This window comes from Pipra filicauda, unplaced genomic scaffold (assembly GCF_003945595.2).
Source record: "Pipra filicauda isolate LSUMZ 115617 unplaced genomic scaffold, ASM394559v2 scaffold818_size85261_pilon, whole genome shotgun sequence".
Lineage (NCBI taxonomy): Eukaryota > Metazoa > Chordata > Aves > Passeriformes > Pipridae > Pipra > Pipra filicauda.
Window position 1 is genome coordinate 39,790 of NW_024104996.1, and position 21,057 is coordinate 60,846.

The following is a 21,057-nucleotide window of genomic DNA, read 5'->3' on the forward strand; positions in this document are numbered from 1 at the left end:
CACCTCTTGTGGAACCTCCCTGTTCCCCCAGAGCAGTTCCTGGAAGAGATGTGTTTTTAGGGATTGTAATCCTTTGCTTTAGAGGGTTTTCCACCCCTAAACATGGGAACATCCCAGAGTCCCAGCTCTCCTCTTTCCCCCTCCTCTTGGGCACGAGGGGAGCCTGGAATTCCCCTTTCCCGTTGCAGGCACGTTTAGTCCTTCAGACCAACCCAGGACCTGCATCCAAACACACATCCATGGACATTCCTGGCAAATCCCTCCCTTCCCAGATGGATTTCCACTCAGGGATGAGTGAACCAGGCACAGACACGGGAAAACTTCGACAAGGAAAGATGGAAAAAGGGGTTGCAGAGTTGTGTGGACTCAGAGACACGTGGGAATGTGACTGGGATAAATACAAAATCCGTGGATCCGGGTCCTCTAGGAAAGACAAGGAGATGTGCAAGGCCAGGATGGGGCTTGGAGAAAGCTGGGATGGTGAAGGAGTCCCTGCCCATGGCAGGGGGTTGGAATGAGATGATCTTCAAGGTCCCTTCCCACCCAAACCGTTCCAGTACTCTGTGCTGCTCCGTTGCAGAGGAGTTGGTGTCTGAGTGGGATTAGAGACTGAGCCCCCCAAAACTGCCCCTAAGGAATCCCATTTTTGGGGGATCCCATCCACCACAGCGTGACAGGGAATAAAAGCAGCCAGGCAGCAAAATCCTCCAAAAATTAACGTGGGAAAGGTCTGCCATGGGGTGACAAATACCTGGGATAACCCCAGTGGGACTGGGGCCATAATTCCTCGGAGCAAATCATCCTCTGCTTTGGCCTCTGTCCTTCCTCCTTTCCCTTTTCCCTGTGGGTTGGATGAGCAGGAGCAGCTCCTCAGATCCCTGAGGGGGATTTGAGTCTGAGCTCCTCCACACAAACCCAGGTGGCCCAAACCATCCCATAAATTATGGGTTGGATTTTCCCCCCCCCGAGAGGACTTTATTTAGGATGTGGATTCGCCAGCCCGGCCCAGGGGCGCAGACTTTGCCCCCCACAAACCACCTCTGACCTTGAAAACATCTTCAGACTGCAAATAAACCCGTCCCCTGGGCCACATCCCTGCAGCTGTTCCGGGGGTTTTTTTTGTGTTTCAAATCTTTGGGTTTGTGGCAAAGGAGCCCAATTTGGCATCTTGTTATTTCTGTGTTATTTATTAGTTTGTCTGATGGTTGGGTTTTGTTTTTTTTTTTTTTTTTTTTGCAGGGTTTGTGGACATAAAACCAGGCTGGAGCGTTGTCAGACTTCCTGAAGTGTTTACCCTGGCTCTGAAACAGGGTTTGACCTTGGAAAGAATCCCTTTAATCCATCACCCCTGCCCTAAATAGCAGCAGCGGGAAGTTGGCTCCCGGGGGGATGTGCCGGTGCCCTCTGGCAGCTGCTCCCAAATTCCCAAAGCCCTTTATCATCAGCACTGTCTCCTCAGCTGGGGAGGAAGAGTCTCAGCCTGGTTTTTTGGGATGAGGAGAACGTCTGCCTGGGCTCGGGTGTCCCCTGGGCAGCCACAGCATCCCAAACTCTGCAGCTGGGAGGCCAAATATTCCCAGAGAATCATAAATCCGGGATGATTTTCGTTGGAAGGGACCTTAAAGCTCATCTTTTTCCACGGGCAGGGACACCTTCCACCAGCCCAGGTTGCTCCAGCCTGGCCTTGGACACTTCCAGGGATGAAGGTTGAGCTCCAATATGGGGATTGAGATCAGAGCATCCTTTCCTTTGGGAATTCTCATGGCAGAAGGTCCCTGAGGGGTCTGGGGAGCTCAGCCCTGGCCATGACTCTGCCAGGAAAGTTGGAGTTTTAACCATGGAAGGCTGGAAAGTTGGAGTTTTAGCCTCAGTTAATGAAAGGTTCTCCAAGGCAGGGCTCGTGCTCAAGTTTAATCCCAATCCAAGGGCACCAGTGGAAATTCCTGCTGCTGAACTGACAGGGCTTCCTTCCACTCAGGAGATTTTTTTCTTCCCTTCATTTATTTTTTCCTCCCTACTGGAGGAAAACCAGGAATTCTGACACGGCCAAAATCCAGGTTTCCTCTTCTTTCCCTCTCCTGGGAGATTTGCTTTTCCAAGGCTCTTCAGCTGAGGTTGTGGGGATCTGGAATTTGGCCCAGGAATTCGGTCAGGAGGGATATTTTTGACTCCTACATGTGGACAGAGGGAGTGTTTGTAAGACAGATTTGTCTGAATTCAACATTATTTGAGGGTTAGGATTAGAGCTAAGGTTAGAATTAGGATTAGGTTTAGGGTTAGGAGGAGTATTTGAAGATCAGATTTGTCTGAATTCAACATGATTTGAGAGTTAGTACTAGGATTAGGGTTAGGGTTAATGCTAGGATTAGGGTTAGGGTTAATGCTAGGATTAGGGTTAGGGTTAGGTTTAGAGTTAGGTTTAGGGTTAGGGGAGTATTTGTAAGACACATTTGTCTGAATTAAACATGATTTCAGGGTTATTGCTAGGATTAGGGTTAGGGTTAGGGTTAGGGTTAGGATTAGGGTTAGACTTAGTTTTAGGATTAGGGGGAGTATTTGTAAAACAGATTTGTCTGAATTAAACATGATTTGAGGGTTATTGCTAGGATTAGGGTTAGGGTTAGGGTTAGGATTAGGATTAGGGTTAGACTTAGGGTTAGGATTAGGGGGAGTATTTGTAAAACAGATTTGTCTGAATTCAGCATGATTTGAGGGTCAGGATTAGGGTTAGGGTTAGGCTTAGTTTTAGGATTAGGGGGAGTATTTGTAAAACAGATTTGTCTGAATTAAACATGATTTGAGGGTTAGTGCTAGGATTAGGGTTAGGGTTAGGATTAGGGCTGGGATTAGGGTTAGAGTTAGGTTTAGGGTTGGGGAAGTATTTATAAAACCCATTTGTCTGAATTAAACATGATTTGTGGGTTAGGATTAGAATTAAGGTTAGGGTTAGGTTTAGGGTTAGGGTTACGGGAATATTTGTAAGACAGATTTGTCTGAATTAAACATGATTTGAGGGTTAGGACTAGGATTAGGGTTAGGGTTAGGGTTGGAGGGGGATTTGTAAAACAGATTTGTCTGAATGCAGCATGATTTGAGGGTTAGGATTTGGGTTAGGGTTAGTTTTAGGATTAGGGGGAGTATTTGTAAGACACATTAAACATGATTTGAGGGTTAGTGCTAGGATCAGGGTTAGGGTTAGGATTAGGACTGGGATTAGGGTTAGAGTTAGGTTTAGGGTTAGGGGGAGAATTTGTGAGACAGATTTGTCTGAATTAAACATGATTTGAGGTTTAGTGCTAGGATTAGGATTAGAGTTAGGATTAGGCCCTAGGATTAGAGTTAGGGTTAGGATTCGGTTTAGGATTAGGGGGAGTATTTGTAAAACAGATTTGTCTGGATTAAACATGATTTGAGGGTTAGTGCTAGGATTAGGATTAGGGTTAGGGTTGGAGGGGGATTTGTAAAACAGATTTGTCTGAATTCAGCATGATTTGAGGGTTAGGATTAGGGTTAGGGTTAGGGTTGGATTAGGGCTGGGATTAGGGTTAGAGTTAGGTTTAGGGTTAGGGGGAGAATTTGTGAGACAGATTTGTCTGAATTAAACATGGGTTTTGGATTAGGATTAGAATTAAGGTTAGGATTAGGGGGAGTGTTTAAAACAGATTTGTCTGAATTAAACATAATTTGAAGGTTAGTGCTAGGATTAGGATTAGGGTTAGGATTAGGCCTAGGATTAGGGTTAGGGTTAGGATTCGGTTTAGGTTTAGGGGAGTATTTGGGGTTGAACGCTGGGATTTAGGGAAGCAGCTGTGCAAAATATTTAAGGATGTTATGGATTTCCTGCAGGGGAATTTGCCAGGAATCTTTTAGGGAGATATCAGGGAAAGGATGGATATTTAGTCATTTAGATGAGCTTCTTTCCCCTAATGCATTGCTGGAGCCCCTGGTTGTTCACACTTGGAATTCTCCAGGGAAGCTCAAGTGACATTTTCCTACAAAAGCCTGGTTTCTTTTATTGCTGTTCCATCAAGATTCCATCTCAATCTCCATTCCAACCAAGACTCCATGGGTTTCTCCTGAGCTGTCCAAGTCCTTTTGCCCAACTGGTTGTGAAGTTTTTTAACTACAGCCCAAAATGTGCCACTGGACAACACTCTTGGAAAGGGTTGGAAATCCTACAGAACTAGGAAGGTGACAAATTTAATGGATATTGAGGATTTAACTCAATGCTTAAATCAAGATTTAGCTGATTTCTGATGTTCTTGGGTTTCTGGGACATCCTGGAAGACATGGCACGGGATCCACAGGAGAACATTCCCCTCATGTTTAGGGAATTGCACCTTCAGGCAGGAGTTCAGCTGGAAAATTTAGGAATACAACAATGTTCATGTGCAGGGAGCAATCAATGGGATAGGTGTGGAAACACCCATCATATTCCATGGAAATCTTGAGCTCAGTTCAGTCATCAACATACAGAATTCCCACCTGAGGCGCTCCACAGGATCCCATCTGGTGTCTCTGCCAGCACCTGTGCCATGTTCCCCATCCCTGCCTGGATATCTTGGATACCCAAAGGCACTTTGAATGGCCAGAATTCCTTGGATTTCGGCACCCAAAGTGCATCCCCAGCAGCTTCTGCCTTCAAACGTGCCATGAATTTCCCTGGAGACACAAATTCCACACCCCGATTTGCACGGAAAACTCCAGTTGGAGTCAGCAACCTGAGCTGGGAATAACTCGGTCGATCCCTCCTGGATTGTTATTCCTTTCATTTCCACTCCACTTCCCTGAATTTGGGAATATTCCCCTAAATTTCACGGCGCTAACGTGGCGTCTCAGGCGATGTTTTGCTTTGGAGTCGGGAAAAGTCGGGATCACCTTTCCAAAGGAGAAGCTGCTAAATGGAATTCCATTAAAAAACGTGGACACTGGCAGTGCCAGGAATGTGCTGAGGATTCTTTCAGAGCATCATTTGATCCCTCCACAACAACATTAAATCCAGCCCTGGTTTTTAAGCATCCGATGAAGCAAATCCTATTTATTCCCCTCTCACAGCTCAGTGAGTTTTATGTTCTCCACCAGCATTTTTTCCACATTTTGATCTTTCTTTTTCTTTTTTTTTTTCCCTCTAGTGGAAAATAGCTCTAAAAGTGCCCTCAGAGTAAGAAACATCAATTAAAAATTACCCCCCCTCCTTGTTTCCGAGGGTGTAACTTGAGAGCCTCGAGTTTGCAGCTGGAAAGGGGGAAAAAAAAGGTGCTTTTTTATTACTTTTTTTTTTGGCTCATCCCGGGGAATATCAATGCCATTGTTTGGGAATGATGGAGAAACTGGGTATTTCTGATTTCCTGATTTTTAACCTGCTGGTTTTAGGCTGGTTTTGGATGTGGTTGTCACTCACTGGAGTAAATGTGTTTTTTCTCCTTACAAACAAATGAAAATGCCCTTTGAAAAGGGACTATTGCATCATTTTTTTTTTTAATTCAGACCTTTATTTCTTCTTTTGGGCTCAAAACCAAATGTCATTTTCTTCACAATTTTTTTTTTCTTGCTCCATTTTTTGTATGATGAGAAAAAAAAGAAAACAGTGGCAGCAAAACCTGGGAAAGGGCAACCTGAGAACTACAGGGCCGTTAAAAAAGAATCATTTCCCAAGTTTTATTGATTTTCCTGAGAACTTGGGTCATTTCCTTTCAGGGGCAGAAGATGGACTGCGGTGGTAGAAAATCACTGTGTTAAAAATCCAATTAAAAAGCAATACTGGAGGATTATTTGTAGCTCTGTCAGTGCTTCACTGCTGCAACATCAAGGGAACGTTGGATATATGTGGAATATAATGTGAATTATACGTGGAATATAATGTGAATTAAATGTGGAATATAATGTGAATTGTATGTGGAATATAACGTGAATTATAAGTGGAATATAATGTGAATTATATGTGGAATATAAGCCACATAATTGCTTCTTGAATATAATTTGCTTCTTCAAGCTGATTTAATGAAAATTTTCAGGAAGCAACCCCAGTTTCAGCTGTAACCATTTCTATTCTGGGTTCCTTTTTTCCTTAATTCAGCCTTTTTTGTGGAAGGAATTGTGATGTCTGTCCCACTTCTATCCCAATTAACAGCATCTCCTTGGTCCTCCATCCCCCAAATAATCAAAATCTTGGGTGTGATGAACCCAGCTATTTTATGGTGAATTAATTCTCTTTAAAGACCCTGCAAAGCAGAAGGTGGGATGTTACTAAGTGGGGAGTTTGGGTTGTTCTGTGAGAGGAATTATTGATTTGGAGCTGATAAATCCATAAAAAGTGAACTGTGGAAAAAAGCAGGATCAACCCACCCCCCGAGTGAACTCCTCTGGTGCAGGTCCAAGAGTTCAAAACCATTTGGAAGGTGTTTTCCATGGATATCGGAGTCTCAGACACCCCTGGATGCATCTTTGTGGCCCGTTGGAATCAGGCAACAAAGAGTCCCGGGCTCTCTTGGTGATTCCTTCGGCTTCATCCAAACGAAACAAACCCACAGAATTCCCCCCCTCACCTTTTCAGATCCCTGGAAATGAGTGGAACACGATGCAGAGGATTTAATTCTGGAGTAAACTGGGTTTTTAATGCTTTTGGTGAACTCAGAGCACCCAGAGGGCAAGAAAGCCTCTGGATTTCCAGGCTCGTGCTCATTTTATTTAAATGAGTTAATAAAGGGATGACTCCAAGAACTGATTGCTAATAAATAAATTATAAATAGATGAATCCAGTTAGAACTGAGAGGGAAACACCCAGAATTATTAGAGAACTGGGTGGTATCTTCTGTATCCTGGGAAATTCATATAGAGGGTGAAATTCTGAGTAGAGTTTGAGAAAGATCCAACCCAGTGATCAAAATGAGGGAGATTTAATGGAATGGAGCCATTTCCTTGGATTCCAGGTGAACTGGACAACATGGAAATGGGAGAGTCCTCTGGAGAGGCAGACTAAGCCCAGACCATGTTGAGCCACAGGTTTAGGCCCAGACCAAGAGTTAACCCAGAACCGACTCCAAAAGAGCTTTTCCAATTAAACCCGGATCCCCTCGGTACCAACGGGATTGGAATTAGAGGGATGAATTCCAAGGGGTTCCCGATGATGCTCAGCCATGAAAACACAATCCCTGTGTGTGGACAGAGCATCTTCTCACCCCTGACATTCCAGCCTTGACATTCCAGCCTTGACATTCCAACCTTGACATTCCAGCCTTGACATTCCAGCCTTGACATTCCAGCCTCCACAGCCCACTCAGGGTCATTCCTGCTCTTCGGACATTGATTTCCATGGGATCATCCCAAAATAGCCAAAGATTTTGGCCAGAAGTCCAGCCCTTGTTATGTAACCATCCCCAAGGGGTGGAGCCTGCCTTGATCCAGAGCTTCCAGGCAGGTTTGTACCAGGAATTTGAAGAACAGGGCAGTTCTTGGAAGTTTTTTTTTTTTCCAACTCATTGACAGTTTGGAAGCGAATTTGTGACGGGGAGAGGGGAAGGGAAGAGAGACTTTGGCAAAGTGAAACGTTGTGGATTATCTGTGAACTCTTTAGAACTTGGCCCTTTTATTGAACATTATTAGGTATCAAGTCATCTGCAACTAAAAGAAAACGCAACAAAAAAATTAGAAATAATTTTAATTTTCCAGAATTTTTTTACTCCAACGACCCTTTCTCCTCAAAAGACACAACTGCCATTCATTTGGGAATCTTCAGGATTGCATTTTCTGCCTCCTTAACCTTCTGCTTCCTCAAAAAACCATTTTCTTTTTTCTTTTTTGTAAGGAGTGAAATATTTCTCAGCCCTGCTCCGAATTCCCTGCTCCGAGCCCTGGCAGAGGCCCCAACTTTCCGAGCTCTCCTGGTGGAAGGAGGAGCTCGGCTGCCGAAATTACGGCCTGGGAAAGAACCACGACTCATTCCTGGGGCTCATCCCGGCCCTCCAAAATTCCAGGGGTCAATGGATGACGTCAGCTGGGCGTGTTCCCTTTCCCTTTGGCTCCCAGAATTCCTGGGCTCTGGTAACACCTTGGCTCCTTCGGGAGCTTTCACACTTTCCTGCACTTGACCTTTTCATTGCAAGACTTGGCCCCAACTCGGTTTTTTTCCTTTTTTCTTCTTTTTTTTTTTTTTTTTTTCCAGGATTTTTTCTCTTCTTTTTTTTCCATATTTTTCCTCTTTTTTTTTCTATTTTCTCAATTTTTTCCTTTTTTTTCCAATTTTTTCCTTTTTTCCTATTTTCCCTCTTTTTTCTATTTTTCCCCTATTTTTCCTTTTTTCTTTTTTCTTATTCTTTCCTAGTTTTCCTAATTTTCCTCTTTTTTCTATTTTTCCTACTTTTCCCCATTTTTCCTATTTTTCCTACTTCTTCCTTTTTTCCCTATTTCCCCCCTTTTTCTATTTTTTCCCATTTATCCTATTTTTCTCTCTTTTTCTATTTTTTTTCCTAATTTCCCCCTTTGTTCTATTTTTCCTTTTTTTTTTCTTATTTTCCCTATTTTTCCTTTTTTTCACTATTTATTCCTCTTATTTTTCTATTTTTTCCTATTTTTTTCCTAAATCCCCCTACTTTCCCTATTTCCCCTATTTTTTTCCTATTTTTTTCATATTTTTTTCCTATTTTTTCCTGTTTTTCCCTCTTTGTTTTCTATTTCCCCCTATTTTTCATCCTTTTTCCTTTTTCTATTTTCCCTATTTTTTCTTGTTTTTTTCTTTTTTTATTATTTTGTCCTAACTTTCCCTTTTTTTTCTATTTTTCCTATTTTTTCCTATTTTTCCTATTTTTCTATTTTTTCCTTTTTCCCCTATATTTTTTCCTCTTTTTTCCTTTCTTTCCTATTTTTCTTTTTTTCCCTATTTTGCCTCTTTTTTCCTATTCTTTCCTATTTTTTCTTTTTTCCCTTTTTTCTAATTTTCCTATTTTTTCCTATTTTTCCTATTATTCCTTTTTTCCCTGTTTTTTCTTCTTATTTTTCTATTTTTCCCTACTTTTTCAATTTTTTTCCTATTTTTTCTTCCCCCCTACTTTTTTCCTCTTTTTTCCCCTATTCCCCCTTTTTTCTATCTTTTCCCTCCCTCCCATTTTTCCTCTCATTTTTCTATTTTTCCTATATTTTCCCAATTTTTTCCTATTTTTCCCTTTTTTTCCCTCCTACTTTTTTTATCTTTCCCCCCCCCTATTTTTCCCTTTTTTTCCCTTTTTTCTCTTTCCTTTTTGACATTTTGCTCTTTGAATGAGAACAAACCCCAATGCCAAAAAGCTGCCACTCCAAGACTCGGGTAAAACAAAATCAGGATAAAAAAAGCCACTTGAGCCAACTCTTGGCGTTCCTGGGAGTTTAGAAGTTCCTTTGGATTTGGGAAGCAGATCCTTGACAACACCTGAACAAGGCTCAGAAAATCCCAGCCTGTGGAAAAGAGGGAAAGATTGGAGGTGAACAAGGAAAGAGTGGGAAGAACAAGAAACCAGTGGGGGGTTGCTTTTTGGGGTTGATTTTTTTGGTTGGACTCAGGCCAAAATTTGGGCTGCAGTTTTAGTTTATTCCTAAATAATAACGGGATGCTGATCCCATGGAGAGGAGCTCGGGAAATATTCCTGTCGCTTGCCCTGGGCAGCTCCAAGGGTTGGGCTCCTTTGTTGGATGTCAAAACACTGGGGAGGTGGGTCCTGGGATCTGAACTTGCTGCAGGGGCCACCCCATCCTAGAGAATCAGGGCATGGGTTGGGTTGGAAGGGACCTTAAAAATCTTGTTCCACCTCCCTGCCATGGGCAGGGACACCTCCCATTATCCCAACTCGCTCCAAGCTGACCTTGGACACTTCCAGGGATCCAGAGGCAGCCACAGCTTCTCTGGGCAACCTGTGCCAGGGCCTCCTCACCCTCACAGCCAGGAATTCCTTCCCTATATCCCACTTAAATCTCTCCTCTTTTAGTTTAAATCCATTCCCCCTGTCCTATCACCATCTTCCCATTATGGAATTATGAAATGGTTTGGGTTGGAAGGGACCTTCAAGATCATCTCATTCCACCCCCTCTATTCCCACCTCCCACTATTCCAGGATGCTCCAAGCCCTGTCCAACGTGGCTTTGAACACTGGCAGGGATGGGACACCCAAAACTTCTCTAAGGCAGTTCCAGTGCTCAGGATTCCAAGTGGTAGAATCCATAATTTTCACATTTCCCTACTCACAACAACAATTCCCATCTTCCCCTGTCCCACAGGCCCATTCCTTCATCCAGGTATCGGCCATGACATCACAGGGGCAAACTGGAGTTAAGTGGTGCCCAGAGAGGACATCCCAGAGCTATTCCCAAATTTGAGCTGGGACACACCGGGATATTCCCCATCCAGGCTCAGAAAGGACATCCCGGAGCTGTTCCCAAATTTGAGGTGTGACACACCGGGATATTTCCCATCCAGGCTCAGAAAGGACATCCCAGAGCTATTCCCAAATTTGAGCTGGGACACACCGGGATATTCCCCATCCAGGCTCAGAAAGGACATCCCAGAACTAGTCCCAAATTTGAGCTGGGACACACTGGGATATTCCCCATCCAGGCTCAGAAAGAACATCCCAGAGCTATTCCCAAATTTGAGGTGTGACACACCGGGATATTCCCCATCCAGGCTCAGAAAGGACATCCCAGAACTAGTCCCAAATTTGAGCTGGGACACACTGGGATATTTCCCATCCAGGCTCAGAAAGGACATCCCAGAGCTATTCCCAAATTTGAGGCGTGACACACCGGGATATTTCCCATCCAGGCAAACACAGAAGATCAGGACTCCAGGAAAAAAGAACTCCAGGCTTGGTTCTGTGTATCAAATGCCAAGGAAAGCGTGGGAAGAGCCAGGAGTCGGTGTCATTGGACCCCAGGAGGTGCCAATCCCTGTGGATTTTAGTGGAAAACCTGCAGTCACTTGGGCCTGGACTCGACTCCCAGCTGGCTGGAAAAGGACAACAAACCCCAGCAATCAAGAAAACCCTGCACTACACCGGTTTTCCTGATGAACCTGGAGCTCCAGACGACAATTCCACGGGAAATAGGGAATGCTGGTTAATCAAGAGCAGCCCAGTTCCTGGAGACCGCGCCGAGGGCAGAGCGCGGCCGAGGAAAACGACCCGCTCGTGTTTCTCCCCTGGCTTGTCCAGAGCAGCTGCTGCCAAGGAGAGGAAAAATGAAGGACAAAAATGTAGAGGGAAGAGAGGAATGAAAAAGCAGGAGCTCTAAAATTGTTCCACTCGGGAGAACTGGAGGTAAAAGGTGTTTTCCTGCATGGACAAAGGTCTCAGCTCCTACACCCGCTGGGTCAGATCCAAGCCTTGCTGAAGTCAATGGATAGACTCCCTTTGAGTTAACAGGCTCTGGATTGGATCCAAGATTCCCTTAAGGATGGCTAAGCCTGCTGGGATGTCTTCAGGCTCGACAGAGCCCACAAAAACCTTGTCCTCTCAAGAGCATTTTTGTTTTCACGAGCTAAAGTTGAACCAACACGACTCCTTCAACCACAGGTTTCTGCCTTGTCACAATCCCACTGGAGATTATTTCTGGACACCAGGATATACAGAAATATTTCAGGATTAGCTCATGTCAGCACGGCTGAATGGATGGCCCAGGACTACAAAGGTTGGGATGAATTCCACCCACTGGCATGTCCAGTACCCGGGAAAAAAAGCTTTCCAGATCTTCAGCAGGAAAACAGGAACCCCTTGGTTGCTCTCCGAGTAAAACAGATTTACAGGTCACAGAAATCATCTCAACCCTTAGGAAGTTTCCTCTCCTTTTCCTTCCCCTGCTGCTCTCCAAGGGATGGGAACTGTGGAGCAGCTTGGGCTGGTGGAAGGTGTTGGGGGGTCAGAAAAGGGAGAAGTCCAGCAGAACAATGGCTGGAAAAAGCCTGGGATAATGTGAGTTTCTTGGTTAGAGTTGGATTTCTGAGTCTAGATGTTCCAACCCAAGCAGGACAAGCAGCTGTGAGTGGTTCTGTTCCAACCAGTGCTGCCAGGGGGGACGTTCCTCTTGAGCTGGGACTCCACAGCAGACTTTTGGGATGAAATGGGAAAGGCAACATGGCCTGGAAACTCAGGTAACACTCTGGTATCTGGTTTAGGAGAATTTTAGGACCCGAAAGGTCTTAAGTCCAATATGGAAAGAATGGGCTAAAAATCAGATTTATTTCCTAAATCCAATAGCAGGTGTTTGTCATAGGAACTTCTCCCCCAAAATCCTCCTGTCCTGGGGCAGAGGAGCTGCCTTTTCCCTTACGGATCATTCCAGTGGCAAAGCACCATCATTTCTTAAACTGAATCATCATTTTTCACTGGATCACTTTATCTTCACATTCCAAATGCTGGGATTTATGAGAACTTCTGCTCCTCTTCTTCCTGTCTCCTCTTCCCTCGCCTGGGGTCAGGAAGGAGAAATTAGGCAGGGAAATAAGGGAAAAAAAGAGAGAATTTCATTGGCCAAAGACTGGGCTGGTGGTTTGTCTGTGCTGAGGGGTTTTTCTTCCCCATTTTCCTAAGAAAGAAGGTCTTTTTCCCAGTTTCTGTGTGCATGAGGGTAACAGAAATAACTTAGACCACAGTTCTGAATGTCTTTAGTGGTATTTTAGAAATCTTATTTATCTCACTTGGGCAATCCACCCACTGGATTATCTGGAGAACTCCTTTACCTTTGTGCAGAGATATATTTGTGTCTAAACAATTCCACATCCATGGGAGAAGATTTTTCAAGGTCAAACCCGGAGTTCCTGAAAACATCCTGAAGTTTTACTGAGCTAAACTTCTACCACATAACTCACTCCTCCTTCTCCTTCTACTTCTGTTCTCCTTCTCCTTCTTCCCCTTCTATTTTCCTTCTCCTCCTCTTCCTCTTCCTCCTCCTCTTCCTCTTCCTCCTCCTTCTCCTTCTCCTTCTCCTTCTCCTTCTCCTTCTCCTTCTCCTTCTCCTTCTCCTTGAATTTCCCCTTCTATTTTCTTTCTCCTCCTCCTCCTCCTTCTCCTTCTCCTCTTACTTCTCCTACTCCCATTCTACTTCTACTTCCTCCTACTTCTCTTTTTCCTTTTATTCTACTTCTAGTTCTTTTCCTTCTACTTCCTCCTCCTCCTCCTCCTCCTCCTTCTATTCTACTTCTACTTCCTTCTCCTTCTCCTCACTTTCTTCTACCTCAACTTCTCCTGAGTTAAAAAGTTTTAAATATGACTCAGGTACATTTTAGTTGCCATATTTGCACTTCTCTCCCCTTCCTCAGCCATCCCTGCTCTCGACTCTGTTCTGCCATTACCAGCCTGAATATTTTCTCTGCTCCTCCCGTTTCCCTTGGCTGAGGTGGATCAAAGATTCCTTCCATCAACAGGCAGGAACTGGGAAGAGGTGCCTGTATTCCTGAAGCTGGTGGGCTTGGAGCAACCTCAGGATAACTCAGCAGCAACTCCAGTGCAAAGTCTGTAGTGGCTTTTATCAATAAGTGCCTGGAGTGGCCTTCAAGAGTGGCCTGGACATCTGCAGTGAGCTCTGACCCAGCTCTGAGGACTCAGAATGTGGGAATTCTATTCTTAATGGACTGGGATTATCCGTTACGTTTCATTCTTCCCATGGGAAACGTTAGGAAGCTTTAAAACCTAAAAAAGACTGAAAGGTTATGTCGGTGTTCAGAGCTCCCAGAGAGAAAGTGGGACTCTGAGGCATGAGCCCACTCTCCAAAGGGATTTAAGCCTCTCAGTTTTTGTGGAATTTCACTTCCAGGCTCTTATTCCCAACATGCCAAACCTGGGTGGGAGTGCAGGGAAGAACAGGCAGCTCCTGAAGCCTGAAGGAGAACGAGGATGAGTCGGGAGGGGTTTGGTGCAGCTGGGAGGACACTCCTTGGGATAAGGAGTCTCCTGGGTGGAAGTGCTCCCTGGGATGACATGGAATCACCACCCTGACAGAACTAAGCAGGAAGCCCATCCTGTTCCTGGAAACACAAGTTTTAGATGCCTCCTCTTAACAGAGTTCTTCATAATTAAGCTTTTATAATTAACCACACCTACCAGCAGAACTTGGGCTTGAGTTAAGGCTCAGAGAGTGAGGGGATTTTAGGTAAATTTAGGTATAATTTCCTTCTTTCTCTACCCTTTTGGCACAGGGGTAGTTTAGACTGGTCACCTGAGCCATTATCTTCGCACAGGACACCCAGAACCTCAGCTTGGAGCAGGTTCCTGAACCCAGGCAGCAAAACACCTCAGCTCTGGCACCAGAGGTTATTTGGACATTGTGTTGGTGCCTCAAACGGATTTTGGGGGAAATTCCCACATCCAAGTGGTGGCTGTCACTTGTATCCTTATGGCATGGCTGGAAAAACCAGCTGGGATGCTCCCACTGCAGCCTGGAAAACCAGGAAGAGCTGAGGGCTGAGACAACACACAGGCAGCGTGGATAAACAGGGATTTAGGGATGAGATGTGGGCTGTGTCCTCGACCTAGTGTGCTTCATCCCCCTCCAAAAAGGAATCTGGGGGAAAATTTGCAGGAAAGACGCAGCTTTTCCATTGTTATTTAAGGAGTCAAACCAGTCCTTGCCTTGTGAAATGGGCTGAGGGAGGGCCAGCCTTGGGGCTGTTTGGAATATCCACACTCTGAGTCGGGAACTGCCTCTTGCTCTGGTCTCCTGGGTCAGGAGAGGGCCAGAATGAAGGGTGGGGTCAGGGATTTCATGGTTTGCTTCTGTAAGTGGTAATTAAATCAAGCTTCTCCTCAGCTGTAATTCTGGAGCCACCCAGAATCTGATCTTTGCCTTTCCACAAACACCAAGTCCGAGCATGTTGGACCAGGACATGAAACGTGGTTCTCTTCCCCCTCTCCCTCTGGGATTCCTCATCCCTCTATTTCAACATCCCCATTTAGAAAGAACAGGATAATGAAACTCTGGAAGTGTTTTCAACCCCGCTGCTTAAAAGCCAGGTATTAATAATACCAAGTGCTCACATTATTCCTGCTCCGAGGAGTTTTCCAAAAACTGACTCTCCAAAGATTTATGTCCACTTAGGCTTCATCAGCTTTTATTCCAGAGCAGCCAGGACATACCTTGGCTTGGTTTATGCTGTAATTCAGACTCCTGTTGCCCTTTGGAAGTTGGGATCTCTACAAAACCTTCCCAAAGCTCGGCCATAAAGCCCAACCTGGAAAACCTCCATGCCAGCATCTCCTTTAGAGGAATTTTTGGGACTTTGTCAGCTGTTGTTGATCTCAGCCAGACCCAGAGAGTGGTGGGGATGGAGCTGCATCCGGCTGGGATCTGGACACTGGTGGTGTTCCCAGGGATCAGGGCTGGGCCCAGTTCTATTTAATATCTTTATTGATGATCTGGATGAGGGCATTGAGTCCATCATCAGCAAATGTGCAGGTGACACCAAGCTGGGGGGGAGTGTGGATCAGCTGGAGGGCAGGAGGGCTCTGCAGAGGGACCTGGCCAGGCTGGATCCAGGGGCTGATTCCAAGGGGATGAGGGTCAAGCAGGCCAAGGGCCGGGTCCTGCCCTTTGGCCACAACAACCCCCGGCAGCTCCAGGCTGGGCCAGAGGGGCTGGAGAGCAGCCAGGCAGGAAGGGAGCTGGGAGTGGGGATGGCCAGGGAGCTGAACAGGAGCCCGAGTGTGCCCAGGGGGACAAGAGGGCCAATGGATCCTGGCCTGGCTCAGGAACAGGGTGGCCAACAGGGCCAGGGAAGGGATTCTGCCCCTGGACTCAGCGCTGGGGAGGCCACCCCTGGAGTGCTGGGTCCAGTTCTGGGCCCTCAGCTCAGGAAGGACATGGAGGGGCTGGAGCAGGGCCAGAGGAGAGCAACAAGGCTGGGGAAGGGACTGGAGCACAAGTGCTGTGAGGAGAGGCTGAGGGAGCTGGGGGGGCTCAGCCTGGAGAAGAGGAGGCTCAGGGGAGACCTCCTCACTCTCTGCAACTCCCTGACAGGAGGGGGGAGCCAGGGGGGTGTCGGGCTCTGCTCCCAGGAACCAGCAGTAGGACAAGAGGGCCTCAAGCTGTGCCAGGGGAGGTTTAGGTTGGTTATTGGGAAGAAATATTTTCCAGAGAGAGTGCTCAGCCATTGGAATGGGCTGCCCAGGGAAGTGGGGGGTTCTCCGTCCCTGGAGGTTTTTAAGCTGAGGCTGGATGTGGCATCAGTGCCATGGGCTGGGAACCACGGCGGGGTTGGATCAAGGGTTGGACTGGATGATCTCGAAGGTCCCTTCCAACCCGGCTGATTCCATGATTCCATGATTCTGTGATTCTGTGATTCTATTCTTTGTTTTCCTCGTCCCTGAGGAGCTCATTTGTGCTCTCCAGCTCATTACAGACACTGAAGAGCCGGTGCTGGGGCACCACTGCCCTGGCAGTTCTCAGAATGTGCTCTTGTTGTGTCTCTGTCCCAAAAACCACTGACCACAGGGCACAAAGCCAGACCATGTGTGTTGAATTATCTGCCTGCTTCACACAACTCCCAAAAAAACCTGGTTCCTCCTCTTAAGGAAGAATGTTTCATTCCTGCCAAAGCCCAAGAGGCCTCATTTAGGTTTACTCTTGCTACTGTGATTATTATTATTATCATCATCATGGTTATCATCATTATGCTCCTGGAGAAATCTTATTGAACAGTTGATGGTTCTTTCCAAGGCAGAATAATCAGAATATGTTTGAGATTTTCCCAGCCAGGAGACCTTGTCCAGAGGAAGGCCAGGAATTTGATAAGGGGACTGGAGCACCTCCCCTGTGAAGACAGGCTGGGAAATTTGGGGCTTGTTCAAGCCTGGAGAAGGGAAGGTTTGGGAAGAAAAAAAAGAAAAAAAAAGGAAAAAAAAAGGAAAAAAAGGAAGGGAAGGTTTGGGAAGGTTTGGGAAGGGAAGGTTTGGGAAGGGAAGGTTTGGGAAGGTTTGGGAAGGAAATTTCAGGAAAGGAAGTTTCAGGAAAGGAAAGTTCAGGAAAGGAAAGGAAAGGTTTGGGAAGGGAAGGTTTGGGAAAGGAAGGTTTGGGAAGGGAATGGAAGGTTTGGGAAGGGAAGGAGAAAGGGAAGGTTTGGGAAGGGAAGGTTTGGAAAGGGAAGGGAAGGGAAGAAAAGAAAATTTCAGGAAAGGAAAGTTCAGGAAAGTTCAGAAAAGGAAAGGGAAGGTTTGGGAAGGGAAGGTTTGGGAAGGGAAGGGAAGGAGAAAGGGAAGAAAAGGAGAAAGGGAAGGGAAGGTTTGGGAAGGTTTGGGAAGGGAAGGTTTGGGAAGGTTTGGGAAGATTTGGGAAGGTTTGGGAAGGGAAGGTTTGGAAAGGGAAGGGGAGGGAAGGGGACCCCGCTGTGCTGAGTTTCAGTGCTCTGAGCACACACCAGTTCAATCCTGACAAGCAAAGAAGGACAAACTGTCTCCCTTTCCTCCTCATCAACCACTCCATAAAAACCTCCTCACGCCTGTACAGCCCCGAGCAGGGGGGGGTGACCCTTCCCATGTATAATTCATGTGTCTCCGCTCACCTGAGCACCTGAAACGGCCCAAAAATGTGGGATCACGACCCCCCCAGAGGTGCCAGAAGGCCTTTGGTGCCCGTCCAGCTCGGCAGGGGGTTGTCCAGCAGGTCCCTGCCACCCCAACCGTGCCAATGTGCCCGGGTCCTTCTGCCTGCCCAAATCCAGAGGGAATATTCACGGGGGGACTTTCTTTCTGCATCAGGATTCAGCCCCACAGTCAGATCGTTGAGTTTGGCTTTTCAAACCCTCGTGATTCCCGGAGGAAGGGATGGAATTAAAGCCACCGGCCCCGGGGTTAAACCTCGGGCAGAGTTTATGGGAGGAACAGACTCGGCTGGGAACGAGCTGGGACTGGAAATGAGATTTCCAGCCATTAGGAGTGGGAAGTTCTGGGGGTTTGTAGGGCCAGGTTTTAAAAGGAGTGTGACAAGTTCATGGAAGGCACTGACCTGGTGTTTGATATTCGTGGTCTGGAGTGTTTAAGTCCCCAGGGAGGTGATTTAAAGGATTTAAAGGGTAATAACGTTGCTGTTTGTTAATCACATTTGCTCCTCACGTGGATTATCACATCACACTCCTGCCCCTGAGCTGCTTTCCGGAGGCGGGAGAGGATTTGAGTCCTTTCCATGGGGATCTTGGTCTGAAAGGAGAAGAAACTCTTTTATTCCTTCCCCTGAAGCATCCAGGACCTGCTCTGGATAAACCCAGGGTGAACTTCATGTCCTGAACACCGGAGGAACCCTCCTGGCTGGAATCCACACCATTCCAACAGGGAATGTGAATCCAGAAGGCATTTTCTCCCCAGCTCACCCCTCTGGCAGTTAAGGGAGGTTGGGAAGGGAGATCCAGCTCCACTTGGATTCGGTCTTTGCCCATTATTTGGGAAATAGGTCCCTGGCAGCAGCAAAGCCTGGTGGGAAGGTGGGTTCATGTCTACACAGGGGTCTGGGAATCCTGGGGCACCTCAGGATGGATTTAGGAGATGGGATATATTTTATTATATTACATTATATTACATTGTATTACATTACATTATATATAATATATATACTATATTATATCATATATATTATATATGATATTATATATTATATTATATATATTATATTATATCATATATATTTATATAATATATTATATATTATATTATATATTATTATGTATATATAATATATATTTTATATATATATATACATTATAATGTATAGTATATTGTATTAGACTGTCTTGTCTTACAACCCCTGATACTTAATGGAACACAGAAATCAATTTATGACAATTAAAAAACATCCACAACCTCCCATCCCTGAAATATATATAATATATAATATATAATATAGAATATAGAATATAGAATATAGAATATATAGTATACCTTATATAATATATTGTATTAGACTATCTTGTCTTACAACCCCTGATACTTAATAGAACAAGGAAATAAATTTATGGCAATTAAAAAACATCCACAACTCCCATCCCTAAAATATATATATATAATATATAATATATAATATATAATATATAATATATAATATATAATATATAATATATAATATAGAATATAGAATATAGAATATAGAATATAGAATATAGAATATAGAATATAGAATATATATAATATAATATATATAATATAAAATATATAATATAGAATATAGAATATAGAATATAGAATATAAATTATAAATTATACATTATACATTATACATTATATAATATACTGTATCACGCTATCTTGTCTTACAGCCCCTAATACTTAATAGAACAAGGAAATAAATTTATATCAATTAAAAACCTCCACATCCTCCCATCCCTGAAATATATATAGAATATAGAATATAGAATATAGAATATAGAATATAGAATATAGAATATAGAATATAGAATATTCTATAGGGGGTCACTGGGATATCTGTGGAGAGCAGGAATGTCACTGGGATATCTGTGGAGAGCAGGAATGTCACTGGGATATCTGTGGAGATCAGGAGTGTTACTGGGATATCTGTGGGGATCAGGGTTTACTGGGATGTCTGTGGAGATCAGGGGGTCACTGGGATATCTGTGGGGATCAGGGGGTCACTGGGATATCTGTGGAGAGCAGGGGGTCACTGGGATATCTGTGGAGAGCAGGGGGTCACTGGGATATCTGTGGGGATCAGGGGGTCACTGGGATATCTGTGGGGATCAGGGGATCACTGGGATATCTGTGGGGATCAGGGGGTCACTGGGATATCTGTGGGGATCAGGGGGTCACTGGGATATCTGTGGGGATCAGGGGGTCACTGGGATATCTGTGGAGAGCAGAGGGTCACTGGGATATCTGTGGGGATCAGGAGTGTTACTGGGTTATTTGTGGAGAGCAGGGGGTCACTGGGAGTGCTGTGGGGATCAGGGGGTCACTGGGATATCTGTGGAGATCAGAGGGTCACTGGGAGTGCTGTGGAGAGCAGGGGGTCACTGGGATATCACTGGACAGCAACTGGAAAACACTCCCCAGTGGTGGCCGTGGCTGCAGGAGAGCAGAACATCTGGGAATTCCTCCAGCCCCCGTGTCCCAGCCTCACTCCAGCCTCGACAGCCTGCCAGGAGCTCAGGGAGGGGGGAAATAACAGCACCAGGCGAGTTCCTCTCAGGTCACTCCACGATTTAAAAACCAGGCAGGCTGGGAAGGTGGACAAGGGGCTCCTGCTCTGAGGGGTTTTTCCTCCAGGAGCAGCACCAGGAGCCAGGTTTTGTTCCTGGGAGCACAGGAAGGTTTGGATTCCCCCCTCCAACCCTAGGAAAACTCCTGAATTCCAACCCATTCACACACAGAGCTGGCTGGGCCTTGTTTTTGGGGGTTTTTTTTGGAGGTACTGGGACTCAGACTCTCATCTGGGGCACATTTCCTCTTGGCTCTGCCAGCCCCAGCCTGCTGGCCAATGGCAACACCAAATCCATCCTGACTCCACTATCCATGGAGTTTTCCTCATTTTTCTGCTGCAGCCTTGGGCTGCTGGTTGTGACAGGACTCACAAATAACACCTCCCAATATTCCAGGACAGCAAATCCGTACAAATAGGGCAGAATTCCTCCTGTTTGTTCAAGGCCAGAAATAAAAATAAGACTAATAATTACAAGAATAATAAACCCCTGGCTGATTTATAAATAGAAACCGGAGAACCCTTTGGAATTGGCCCCAGATCCGCTTTGACTGGACGGATGCAGTTTGTTCTTACTGGAATAAATCTTGGAATGAACCAGGAGCTGCAGCAAAGGAGAGGAAGATGGGAGGAAAAGGGGATCCTGGGTGGGAGGGGGTATTTTTTGGCTCTACCAGGGCTGGTAGTTTCTGGAAAGAGGGAAAGGAGATTTTTCCAGGGGAAGAGAAGGAAGGAGAGGAGCAGGAGGTGCCCTTAGGAGGCATTCGAGGTGATGGGACCCAGAAAAAGCAGGGAAGGCATCATTCCCAAATGTCTTGCTGCAAGTCTGGGAATGCACCACATATCCCCCAGTATCAGCATTCCTGCTCCTTTTGGGGGAGGGGATGAGGGATATCTGTGGGGAGTAGG